Genomic DNA, 14,892 nt, shown 5'->3' on the forward strand with positions numbered 1-14,892 from the left:
AGAGCTGAGCTATTATCACATAAGGTTGGTGTATTACATAGCAACACGTTGTCAGGCAAGCCACGAGTTGGGCATTGGAGCACCAACTTCTTGAATCGTAGCCAAGTTTCATGGATAGGCTCGCCCTACAGAGGCTTGAAACTTTGAATATTGTCCCAAAGATACATCATCTTCGAAGGAGGGAAAATCACACTTGAAATGCGGTGACCAGCTCCTCCCACGAAGTAATTTATTCACGTGGCAACTCAGCCAGCCACTTACATGCTTCTCCCATCAAAGAGATGGGAACAACCTCAACCAGACCGACTCATGAGCCAAACCACCGAATAGCCCCTTCAATTGCAAGAGCTACAACATAATACTTGTGATATGGAACACCGCGTTCCCCTCGGCCGGAGGCAAGCGAATGGCACCAATTCCACCCATAAGATAGGGGTCATTAGCATTAGGCTCATTGACATCGTTGAGGTTTCCGATGTCATCTTGATGGCCTATTTGGCTACCATTGCTTCTGTTCACACTCATACTTCTTGTTTCAAAACACAAACAAGGAAAACAAAACTAAAATTAAGTAAGTTCAACTATGACTAACAAGAACGAAATTCAACTTAGCTAAAGATTCTCAACCGACACCACTCCTAGGCAGCAACGCCATTTTGAATTCACATATCATCACACTTCATCCAATACTAAGTGTCAACAATCGTTAATCAGTATTATAACCCAACTAAATGATTTGAGGTTGAATCCCACAGGGAGTGGTATGTGACTAAGAAGCAAAATGTGAATATGCTCAAATCAATCATAGGAATAAATATTTACAAATACAAACATAATTCAAATTAAGGGGTGACACAAGTGTCAAATAACAGGGGGTGTTTGATTGTAATTATCAACTACAATAGCAGCAAATAACACGAATTAACAAGTAATGAGACAGGTTCTTGGGATCTGATTGAATTATAGGCTAAGGTAGAAAAATGGGTAATTTCATCTAACAGTAAATAGCTGTCAATTAGTGAATAAGAGACTTTAGTGGCAATAAACTTTTTCTCGAATAATTTACCCCGAATCAAGTTGGTTTCTCTCGAACACCAACAAACAGCAATTAAGAACAGCCTACGCTTTAGTCCATTCACTCTCTCAAGTTGAATGTGTGGAAAAGGGTTTAGGATTCACTCTCTCGAGCTGAACCCATGACAACCCAATACCCACAGACCATCAATTTAGTAATCTTGGTTTTAAAACCTCTCTCTCGAGTAAGCCAAAAACACAAACGTAGAGTTGCATATGCAACTACAACCCTTTAAATTAAAACACAATTACTGATTGAAATCACTTTTAAACAACATTTAAACTATCAATTATCAATACCCATAAGATAAATAAACCCATAATCACATAATCACACCCCAAGAACTGGAGTTTTAGCTAGACATCCTAAAAAGATAGAAATCGTTACCAAATTGTGTTTCCATCAACTGGGTTAGATTAATTTCATCTTTACAAAGGTCCAAGTTAAAGAATCTCAAAGACCCACTTCCAATTTCTCAGAAATGGAGAACTTCAATTCTTCAAATTTGAAGAAAAGTTATCTCAAAACTCAGAGTTCAAACTCAAAATTGCTCTAATGAATGTTCAGAATAAAATTTCTTACTAAACATAATGTTTAAAAATGTATTCATAGTCGCCAAAAATATGTTGTGAAGAGCCATTCGGCGCAGTAAGTCAAGATCGTTAATCAACTCAGCAATCCGTCCTTTGGTCAGTTCCATTGCCTTTTTACTTTGGCCTTCATCCCCTCAAGTTCTGTAACTTTGGGCGATCCAACACTGCATCGTGGAATTGTTTAGCGACACGCCGACTGCTACATTCTATCGCTGACTTGATTTTCTCCTTCAGGGCATGACACACTGGAACTTTAGGCGAGATAATAGTCATTCAGCGACTCGCCCAATGGATTAGGCGATCAACAACTTTCAGTTGTCTTTTTCCTTTTTGGGCATTAGTGTCCATGTTTCGTTCCTCAATCCATATACCTGAAAATCAAGGATTTTACCTCAGTTATTAGCACAAAACAAGCATTTGAGGACCCCAATTCAATCCAAATAAAGCCCTAAATGAGTCCACATCATGGACTTGTCAGGTCTTCTCTTGGTGAATTCAAAATAAGGTGGCATTGTTGTTCATAATAGTTCCGAATCATATTTTGTATTGGATGTGAAGATGAAGTAAGATCTTGATTCGGTAATGGTTGATTTAAAGAATTTGGTTTCCAAAAAAGCCATTGAGGCTTTCTCCCAAGGGGAAGGTGGTGTCCTTCGATATCAAGGTCGATTATGTGTTCTGAATGTTGATGAGTTGAGGAATTAAATTATGACAGAAGCTCATAGTTCTAAGTACTCTATTCTCCCGAGAGCCACCAAGATGTACGTGATTTGAGGGAAGTCAATTGGTGGAAGGAGATGAAGAAGGATATTGATGAATTTGTGGTTAAATGTATGAATTGTCAATAAGTGAAAGTTGAACATCAGAAATCGGGTGGCTTGGATCAAAACATCAGAATTCCTACATGGAAGTGGGAAGATTTGTATATGGACTTCATTATGGGTTTACCCTGCACCTGTTGACAGTTTGATTTAATTTGCGTTATTGTGGACTGAATGACTAAATTGCATCACTTCTTTTACATTAAGACTTCATTCTCATCAGAAGAGTACGCCAATATTTATATTCGGGAAATGGTAAGGTTGCATGGAAGGCCTTTGTCCATTACCTTCGACCGGATAACTCAGTTTACATATCAATTTTGGAAGTCATTTCAGAAAGGTTTTGGTACTCAAGTGAGACTTAGAACGACTTGTCATCCTCAAATTGATGGACAAGCCGAATGTTCCATTCAGACTTTGAAAGATATTTTAAGAGCTTTTGTGATTAACTTCAAGGGTAATTGAGATGATCATTTGCCATTTATTGAGTTTGTATATAACAATAACTATCACTCTACTATTGGGATGGCACCGTTTGAGGCTCTCTATGGTAGGAGGGGTAGGTCTCATATTGGTTGTTTTGAAGATGGTGAGGTTGCTTTGATAGGGCTTGAGTTGGTGCATGAGGCTATGGAAAAAGTTAGACTTATTCCCGAAATGTTGAAAACAGTCAAAGTCGATATAAGTCTTATGTCAACATTAGAAGAAGAGAACTTGAATTTATTGTTGATGATTGGGTGTACTTGAAAATTTCACCTATGAAAGGTGTAATGAGATTTGGAAAGAAAACGAAGTTTAGTCCCTGATATGTGGGCACATATTTGATTTTGAGGCGTATTGGTAAAGTCGATTACGAACTTGAGTTGCCTAATGATTTAGCATTGGCACATCCGATATTCCATGTCTCTTCGTTGAAAAAGTATGTTGGAGATTCGACGTCTATAGTGCCTTTGGAAGGTTTGGGAGTTAAAGAAAATATTTCTTATGAAGAGGTTCTGGTCGAGATTTTAGATTGGCAAGTCCAGAAATTAAGAAATAAAGAAGTTGTTTCCATGAAAGTTCTTTGGAGGAACCAATTAGTTGAGGGTGCTACTGGGGAGGTCGAACCCAATATGATATCACAGTATTCTCATATATTTTCCTCTGTTCCTATTCTAGCTTGAGGTATTAGCTTCTCATGGTTTATTCTTTCGAATCCATGCATTTTAGTCATTCTCATATTTCCATATGCATGCATGTTCATGAAAACTTGTTTTTCGATGTTATGATTTAGCTAGGAGTGATTCTCCATGTTTATGTGCATTTCGAGGGAATTTGCATTCATGTTGGGTGTTTAGTTTCTTTCCTACCCTATTCATGCAAGCTTGAGTCCCATTCGAGGACGAATATTCCCAAGGGGGAGATATTGTGAAACCCCAGAAAGTGGAATGCCAAATTTGGAAAAGGAAGCTCTCATTTTTACTACTGGTTGTATCCTACAAGACTAGTCTATAGTTTATAAAAGATTCTACGGGCCATAAATGGACCTCGTAGGAATGAGATTAAGATTTGGGAAATTCAGTTTCTGAAATTTGACCTAGAGATGCATAGGATGAGTCGTAGGAAGTTTGACGGGTCGTAGCATGGTTCCGTAGAAAGGTTCTAGACTTAGTAAAATTTTGGACTAAAATTTTAGAACTACAGAAGGGGTCTGTGGACCGTAGAAAATTTGACGACTTGTAGAAAGGTCTCGTGGAAAGTAAGGTGAATTTTGGGTTCTTGAAGATTGTTCGGCGGTTGACTAGTATGCAACGTAGAAAGTCCTACTGACCATAAGTCCAAGCTGTAGGAACCACCCGACAGTTATTATTAAGGGTATTGGGGTCTTGTCCTATGCATTAAATTTCTATATTATGTCGTTTTACCCCTATTTTGAAGTCCTATAACTACCCTTCTACCCCCAAAAACTACCCCAATTCTCTTATTCACTCAATTCTCGAAATTCCATCAATATTTATCTTCCCCAATTCTCTCTCTAGATCAAGGAAGAAGAAGGTAAGGTTTCCAAATCAAGTCTCCTTTTCACCATTGCTTTTGGGCTTTGAATAGCAAGGTATGAAAGGTTTAATCAATGGTTTCTATTCACTCATTTATCCACAAAGATTTCTCAATTCTCCAAGTTCAATTTCATTAAATTGATTAGGTTTTCATTCAATTCTTCATGGGTTCTAATTTTATTGATTCAATTGTTTGATTTTGATCTTATTATTATTGTTTCATCTCAATTACATTCTTTTCAATTGATTTCACATGAACTCATGCATTGATCATGATTTTTGACTATGAACTCTTAAAGACATGAATTGATGAAGGAACAATGAATCTATGACTGATGTTTTCATGAAGTTGTGCATGATTTATGAAAATGAATGTTTTATGATGTAGGTTGCTTAAAGATAAGCATCAACGAAATTGTGAAAGATTTTCTCACATTACAAAATCATGACTAGTGAAAGGTTTCCTCACACGTGGTTTAAGGAGCTACTCTATGATGTTTTAAGCTTGGATTAGTAGCTTAATTGTACTTCTCCAAGTATGATTATATTATTATGTTATGACTACTCTATTTGGATTTTACTTAGCACCGAGAGGATATTAAGATGGAGGCTCTCCTGTTAGTAGAGGTCAAGTCTCTAGAAGCAATCTCTTTGTTCCTATCTACGTGCCTCCGTAGTATTTTTCTTAAGTGTCATAGCTAGTGGATCCACGTAAGCTAGAAGTTTAAGGTATTTACCTTGTAAATAAAGGACATCTTTTCGGTGTGGGAGCAAGACACCGGATTCTATGTTATAGCTCACGTGGTCTATGTCAGTTAATGGTAAATATCATACAAAATAATCTATGTTTCTCCAAGGATTTTATGAAGCACTCAATGAGATTTTAAGATGCATTGACCATGTTCATGATCTTTGATAATTCATTAAAGGTTTACTATGTTTAACTTGGTCGTAAATTTCATATTTTCCTTTATGTTCTCTTATGATCATGTTTCATATGTTTATGCATATCCCTCAAACTTAGTACATGTCATGTACTAATGCATACTTGTGCCTACATTGTTTAATGTAGAGTGTGATGTTTCCTCTCCTCCCGCTCGTGGCTAGTTGGTTATCATTTGAAGTTCGTAGAGTTTGTCACGACCCGAGCCTACACCCTGGACGTGGCCGGCAATCGAGAACCATTGTTGGTCCCCAAGCGAACCATCATCCTAGCTGACTATAAGCGGAAGACTAACTCAAGCATACAAAGCTTAAAAACTGAATAAAATTCATGAAACTTACAAATCTTTAAATCAAATGAATAACTCTGAATAAAAATAGAATATTCAACTAGCCAACAATTGGCAACTTAAGTCTTTAATACATTGAGAAAAGACATAAAGTGACACCTGAAGTTGTCTCGAATTTTCAAAAGACACTTTAACTATGTGAGTGTTCTATTACCCCACAAAACTTTTAAATACCTTTGTAAATAGACCAGTTTGCCCGATTTTCTCATCAATCTCAGATTTTGAATATGTGTGTGATGCACACTATCTTTAATTAATTATTTTAATTTAATATTAATAAAATACGAGTATTACCCGACCCAAAATATTGAGCTTGCAACTTCAATAGTATGAACTTGATTCAAATTTCCATTGGACAATTTTTTAGAATTGTCCAAAATTTGAATCTCAATTTCTTCACCTAAGACTTCCCCAATTTTCTTATTGTTAACCCTAATTTGCAAATTCGAATTGTTAGGAAGCTTACCGATTGGGGTTTTTGTTGTGTTACGTTCATTATGGTGCTCATTTTAGCATTGCTTGTTGCTTGGAAATTTCATCGGAGCTCTATCGTCGGTATTATGATTCTTTCGTCCATTTTGAATGAGCTTTTACTATTAGGCATGTTAGGACATGGGAAACTTGTTTTATTTGACAACTTTTTGGTACAAAATTAAAGAACTTCGTAAGGGATACATTTCATCATCCTTAAGAGCTTAAGGCTACTTATCTATCAACAAAATGTGTGAATGAGCGTAAAACAACTCATTTCCCTATAGTAGAAGTAAAACTTCATTATCAATTTTTAGTGAGCTCATTGGGATTGTTGTTTGTTGATTCCCCTCACCTGCACAAGGGAGTGTTAAGCCACAACAAGAACAAAAAGAGGTAGAATTGGGGAAGATGATGTATTTAAAGTATAAGTAACTAAATAATAAAGAAAGATTTGACACTTGGCATTTTTTAATTCATTTTTGGAAATAAAAGTTTCCATTCACGCGCTTCATTTGCGTGAAAACAAACATAGGGAGAAAAAGGATCAAAATAGTCTATTTATAAAGGTATTTAAAAGTTTTGTGGGGTAATAGGACACTCGCATAGTTAAAGTGGCATAGTTAAAGTGTCTTGTTGAAAATTTGCGACAACTTTAGGTGTCACTTTATGTCTTTTCTCTAATACATTTAATAAGATAAATGAAATAGACTTCTCAAACTCTACTATCTATCTATGAAGCCTCTAAATGACAAAGATGGAAGTCGGGACAAGACCCACGACATCCTAACAGCTGATATAACTGAAAGGTAAATGAAATCCTCCGGAAGCAAGGAGGCTCACCATAGCTAACTCGAACTCTATGTGGTATCAACGAAGCTCATGTTGATGATCCTAAATATCTAAATCTGCATCATGAAAGGATGCAGGCTAACTGGCTTAGTAAATGGAATGTATGAACATGTAAGGGGAATTCTAAAGCATAACATAAGCTTGAAACTTGATAAAACAGGAAACATACTTACCTCTTCTCAAACTTACTCAACTCAAGGAATACTCAAGGATACTCAAAACTAATCAAACTTACTCAACTCAGAAGTACTCAAGGATAAGAAACTCAACTTAGTAATAAGGTTCTCAGTGAAATGGGGTTCAACACAACATAAGGTACTCGACTCAATGAAGCACAGTTCAACTGAAGATACTCAACTCGAAGGTACTCAACTCATGATACTCAAGGATAAAGCAATAGTAAAAGATGCAATATACATGGAAAGTTGTAAATATGTAGATAGCAACTCAATGTATTTAAAAATACAATAATACTCAATGTGTATATAAAAATACAATATAACTCTGTGGAAGTTTCTCTAACCGACAACCACCACTATGAGCCTAAGTGCTAATACATCATCTTTCCCACGCTACCAGAACTGTCCTATACTTTGTCGTCATATAGAATACCTTAACTAAGTGGATCCACTAGTCTATGCTAAAAATCACTAAGGAGTCATCTAAAAAGTATGATCATTTCTACCCATAATGGCTACATGGTTTATGGAGACTTAAGTTATTATGAACTTGCGTCCCCATATCGGTGCTCAATACTACTCCCAAGTATACTCAGCTCATATATTTTAAAAACAGAACTCTTTTTGTGATTTGAGATAATTACTCAAAAACTAGTTCAAAGGCTCTCTTGGAAATCGATGTTTCCTTTCTTGTTCAAATGTGAAAACATTTTAACTCTTGGGAATACTTAGTTCCCGTATAATCTTTGAAGAAATGAACTTTACTCTTACTCTTTACTCAACTCAAAGCTGAAGTCTTAAAACAAAGTTAAAACGTTTGTAAAAGAATTCTTAAAATATGGTTCATGCTGAATTATGGACATGAACGACTCAATGCAAGGCTTTCAATAATAATAGATAGAACTCAATACTTGGAACTCAAGAACTTCAATGATACTACTCCTCTCAAAGGTACTCAACTGATGGAGTTCATACGGAAGTTATGGGCATGAACGACTCAAATCAAGGGTCAAAATATCAATAAAGAACTCATGTATACGACTATTCTCATTCTCATACTTACTTACTCAAAATGTAACTCAAATCGATGGTGGATCTCAAAGGATTCATAATTGAACTCAAAGGCTTCCTTGAACTCTACTCTTAACTCTCTCTTGAATGTGAATTATGAACTCAAGAGTTATGGTTCATGATATGAAGGATATCGTGATGAAAAAATAGACTCATGAATACATTCTTCTCACTCTCATAATCACTTACTCGAGTCTTGAAACAAGTTATTAGAAATTGTAGAAAACTCCTTAAAGGACTCAAAGGGACTTTCTCAATAATGTTTGAGAGAACTCTCAAGACTTGACTCTCAACTCTACCTTGAATGTGATTTATGAATTCAAGGTTTCGGTTTGTGAGAGGAAAGATCTCGTGATGTTTAGGAGTGTTTTTAGATAGTTAAACATGAAAAACTATCAAGAAATCACTATCTGGAAGCAAGTCTACGACGCGGAGATGCATTTAATTATTTGGTCGCGAAATAAATTTTGAGGCAGAACAGTCTGTGACCACTCAGTGACGCGGAGAAAATTTTGTCAATCTTGAGGAACAGGTCTGCGACGCGGATCTGGTACCCCAGATTTCCCCGACTTGTTTCTTCATTTTCTATCCCCAATTCGCCTAAATTCGATTCTTTTTCTCAATTCCTCTTTAGATTCAGATAGCCAGCACATGTACACAAGATTCTAACTCAAAACAACTCTAACAATCGACCTTAAACTCTCAAGAACTCCTCAATCTTATCCCAAATTCAAGAACGAAAGCAATTCAAGAATACAACTCAAGAACATCAAAGTCTCAATCTTTTAGGACGAATTTAAAGCTAAAACTAACATATTTGGCGTGTGGGTGAACAAACCCAATACTATGAAAGCTTACATATTTCTTAGTGATCAAACCCATGGGGAAAATTCGTAAGAGAACGCATGACTCTTGACGAACGCTTTGATCATGTTCTCTTTTCTCCTCTTTTCTCTTCTTTTATGTTCTTTTCTCTTCTTGAACTCTCAATTAAAACCCTAGGCATATATTAGGATTATAAAACTGAACCTAATCAGATTAGACCCCTAAAACCTTACTAAAAACACTACTAAAGAACTATTAAAAAATGACAGAAGGAAAAGCGACGGACGGCGTCGCTCCGAAAAGCGACGCCAATTGCCACACTGTCCGTCGCTCTTAAAGAAAAATAATATTTAAAAAAATTATTTTACAAAAAGCAACAAACAACATCTCTTAATCCGTCGCTTTATTTCACGGATTTTTGCGCTAAATAGATAAATAATTAATAATTAATTATTAAAAAATAGTTAGAGATGTTGTCCGTCACTTTTTATTAAAAATAATTATTTATAAATTTAAATATAACCACGCCATCCGTCGCTTTTTATTAATTTTAATTGGTTAATTATTTTTTAAAGAAGCGACGGACAGCGTCTCTTAGTCCGTCGCTTTTTGGTCAAAGTACTGGTCAAATACTTAATACAAGCGACAGACAGTGTCTCTTATTCCGTCGCTTTTTCGTCAAAATGTTGGTCAAATAATTTTTAAAAAGCGACGGACAAAGTGACGATGTCTGTCGCTTTTGTTAAAATATTTGAAGGCCAGATGCGAAATTCCCCATTTTTTCATCTCTCTCTTCCTTCTCTCTTCCTCTCTCTAGACGTTGATGTTGCCCGTCTCCGCTGCCCCACTCCATTGTCTCTCCATTGTCTCCTTCTCCTTTAATTCAAGGTTAGGGTTTCATGAAATTATTTTTAATTTTTTTCAATTTGAGTTAGATTTGATTTTGTAAATTAGTGTATTGAATTTGTTTTTTATTTATTGTTAGTTAGTTAGTGAATGATTTAGGGTTTTTTTATTTTAGTTAGGATTGATTGATTGTTAGTTAGTGGAGTGTTAATTTGAAGTTAGATTTAGAACTTGAACTTGAAATTTGAATATAACTAATTAATTCTTGAGTTAGAATTTTATGAATAACTAATTTTAGAAATTGGATATATATGATGATTTTAATTAGAACTTGAAATTGTTGAACTTAATTAGAACTTGAATATAACTAATTATTCTTTGCTTAAAATTTTATATATAACTAATTTTAGAGATTATATGAACTTGAATTTAGAAATTGAACTTGAACTTAGAATTTGAATATAACTAATTTTTGGATTGGAAGTTTATATATAACTAAGTTTAGAAATTAGATATGAACTTGAATTTAGTTATTGAACTTGAACTTGAATATAATAACTAGCTAATTTTTGGATTTGAAGTTTATGTATAACTAATTTTAGAACTTTGATATGAACTTGAAGATTGAACTTAGAACTTAATAACTAATTTTTTATGACCTCAATTAATTAGAACTTAATAATTGAACTTTGAAGTACTTATTAAAATATTATTGACCTTAATATATTTGAACTTAATTATAACTTTCAACTTAATTTATAATAACTTGAACTTAATTAGAAATATAATTAATTATTTGAAAGCTTAAAATTAATTAAAATTGATGAATTAATTAAGCTTGAACTTTGTAGATCTTGAAATGTAGTATTTATGAACTAAATAATTAGGTATATAAGTAATAATAAATATATTTATTAAGTAATTATAAATATATATTAACAATATAAATTAGTTTAATTGTAGTAAAATTATTATTAAATTTAATTTATAATATAATTGAATATCTATATTTTTGTAGATGGATCATCGTTTGTGGATGTATAATATGCATTATGAAACTGGTGCTGGTTTGAAACTTGAGTTTGTTGACGGTGTTACAGATTTTATTGAACATACAATGACACTTGACATTTTCAAGAATAATGGATTGGTTAGGTGTCCTTGTAGTGCATGTAGGCGCTTAAAATTTTTTGAACCAGATACAGTTATGGTTCATTTGTACCGTAATGGATTTAAGCCTAGATGTTTTGTATGCATTGATCATGGAGAAAGAGATGGATTGAATGGTATGTTTTATAATTCGATGATTGTGGATGAATACAATATGCTTGCACCACATGGCCAAATTAGGGTTGAACATGATAGGGTTCATGAAATGATCAATGATGTTTTTGGGGTTCAAGGTGGGATGGAACCCGAACAATATTTTGATAAAGCTCAAATTGAAAAAGCAAGACGCTTCTATGATCAATTAGAAGAGTTTAGTCACCCAGTATGTGAAGGGAGTCCACATTTTGCCTTGTCAGTTGCAGTTAGATTAATTAATATTAAATCAGATTGGAATGTTCTTAATGCGGCTATGGACCTAATGGTTGATCTTTTGGGTGAACTAGTTAATCTGGAGTTTAACATACCTAAGAACTTATATCAAGCAAAGCGTTTGATTTCCAAGTTAGGATTAACGTATGATAGAATTCATTGTTGTGTTAATGGTGGCATGTTGTTTTACAAGAGTGATAGTGAATTAGAAAATTGTAAGTTTTATCGACATGCTCGTTATAAGAGGACTCCGGCTGGAAAGATGGTCCCAGTTAAGGCGATGCATTATCTACCTCTTATTCCTAGGTTAAAGAGGTTGTATGCATTGATGAGGTCTGCCCCACATATGAGATAACATCGTGAATATAGAAGGCCGTCGGGTGTCTTGTCTCGTCCATCTGATGGTGAAGCATGGAAGCATTTTGATAATGTATATCCTGATTTCGCTAGTGAACCAAGAAATATTAGATTGGGGTTGTGTGCAAATTGCTTCACACCATTCTCTAATGATGGTTCGCTTTATTCATGCTGGCCGGTATTTCTTACTCCATATAATCTTCCTCCTGAAATGTGCATGACCAGTCCTTACATCTTTCTAAGTTGTGTTATTCCAGGTCCCCGTAATCCAAAAAGTTTGATTGATGTTTATCTACAACCATTGATAGATGAGCTCAAACAATTGTGGTTTGAAGGCGTTTTGACTTATGATATATCAACTAAGCAGAATTTCATTATGCATGCTTCTTGAATGTGGACTATTAATGATTTTCTGGCATACGGGATGTTGTCTGGTTGGATGACAGCTGGAAAGCTAGCATGTCCGTATTGCATGGAAAATAGTAAGGCATTCACTTTAAAGCATGGAAGAAAAAATACATGGTTTGATTGTCATCGCCAGTTCTTGCCAATGGACCATGAGTTTAGAAAGATGAAAAATGAATTTAGGAAAAATAAGATTGAAAGTGACCCCCCACCTCCATTACTCACAGGGCATCAAATTTGGGAGAGAGTTTCTCAATTACCTAAAGTTACAGAAGCTTCACCTTCTAGGCTTCCTAGATATAGTGTTGAACATAATTGGACCAAACAAAGGATATTTTGGGAGTTGCCGTATTGGAAGCACAATCTGCTACAACATAATCTTGATGTGATGCACATTGAAAAAAATTATTTTGACAATTTGTTTAATACAGTGATGGATGTTAACGGTAATACAAAAGACAATCCAAAAGCTAGAATTGACATAAAGGAATATTGTAGGAGAAAAGAGTTATGGCTGCAGGAATTACAGAATGGTAAAATTGTTAAGCCCAAAGCCAGCTTTTCAATCACATTTGATGAGAAACATGAAATTATTGAGTGGGTTAAAAATTTGAGGATACCGGAGGGCAATGCTTTGAATTTAGGAAAGTGGGCAAATATGAATGAAGGAAAATTGATAGGTATGAAAAGTCATAATTGTCATGTGTTCATGGAAACTTTAATTCCTATCGCTTTTAGCCATCCACCCAAAAGGATATGGAAACCAATCACAAAGATAAGTCTTCTTTTTAGAGATTTGTGTTCTGGAAAGTTATTGGAGAGTAGTTTAGACAGGATGGAGGAATATATTCTGGTTAGTACTACTAAGTTGGAGAAGATATTTCCATGTGGTTTCTTTGATGTGATGGAGCATCTTCCAATTCACCTTGTACAAGAGGCCCGCCTCGGAGGTCCGGTTCAAACAAGATGGATGTATCCATTAGAAATATTCACTAAGTTATATATATTCACCAAGTCTTTTATTAACATATATATACATATATACATGCATAACAATTGGCAGTTCCAAGAAAACAATTAAGCAAAGGGGAGATCAGTTTTTCAAGGTCATATTGGGAGAGAAACTTGTGATTTTTATTCTTATTACTTTGGTGATGATGTGTCATGTAGGAGAAACAGGCCCAATCGCAATGATGAAGGCGATATTGATCCTTCATTTCCACCGATATTAATTTTTAATCAAAATGGTTGAGGATCTAAAAATTGTGGAAAGCGAGGCTTCACTGATATGGAAATGCAATCAATTGTGACACATATTTTTCTTAATTGTCTAGAGATTCAACTATATGTCAAGTAAGTGTTAAAATTATGTTATCAAATTACATACTAATAAGTTTTCATTAACTAACGAAATACTTGAATGTAAAATGATCAGCTTGTTCGTAAACACATGGGGTAATGAAGCCATCTATAAAGAATTTTCCAAATTGCTAACAAACTATGTAAGTTTGCAATCACTAAGTATTTAATAATATATTCATGTTATACTAAATTATATTACTTGAAATAACAATCATGTAGGTTTACGATGAATACTTAAGTGTCCAACATTTGCAATTAGTGAAAAGTAGCACTTGGACCTGAATCTCAAGTACTGACAATGAATAAGTATTGTGTCAATGGTTTTAAGTTTCAAACTGAAGAGTTTTCTAGGAACAAGAAAATAAATAATAGTGGTGTCTACATACAAGGTGATGTTGATGGTACTAGCCAAACTATTGAATATTATGGTGTCATTCATGAGATTATTGAAGTGAGGTATTCAGCGTGGCCTAAGAAGGAGATTGTATTATTTCGGTGTGAGTGGTTTGACCCATCACATAGAGGCACAAAGGTGGACCATCAACATAATATAATTGAAGTTAAGCACACCAGAAAATACAGAAGTTATGATCCTTCTATTATTGCACAAAATGTTAAACAAGTGTATTACGCTTCATATCCATTGCGTAGAGACAAAGTTGATTGGTGGTTGTTATAAAACTAAGCTTGTGGGAAGAATTGAAATTGACAATGTCTTAGATGTGGAGTATCAAAATGATGTTGCGATTGTTCATCAACAAGTTGATGTTGAATTGGACACCACACTAAACCATCCTCAACACATATTAGAAGAAGTATCTAATGATAAGATAATGAATGTTGAGGAAGAAATATCCGAGAATGAGAAAAATGAATCATTTGATGACGAAAAATGTGACGATAATGAAAATGAAATAACTGAGGAGGAAAAATGGGAGATTTGTTAGGTTATTTTATTTATTTCTTATACTTTATTATATTATTCATGAACTAACATACTTATTTTGTGTTTTGCAGGTGGCATCCTGCAAAGGATGTTGCCCGGGCTTTAGAAGGCAGTGTTAGAAGACTTTATACACAGGCTTATCACTCTTGGAGCGAGATTCTAAACAGTATATGCCAGACGATGTTTAATGAATTTAAGGTATATATTTTTTAGTTAAGTTCA

Source organism: Solanum verrucosum, unplaced genomic scaffold, assembly GCF_900185275.1.
Source record: "Solanum verrucosum unplaced genomic scaffold, falcon-dt-bn FXZP01000156.1, whole genome shotgun sequence".
Lineage (NCBI taxonomy): Eukaryota > Viridiplantae > Streptophyta > Magnoliopsida > Solanales > Solanaceae > Solanum > Solanum verrucosum.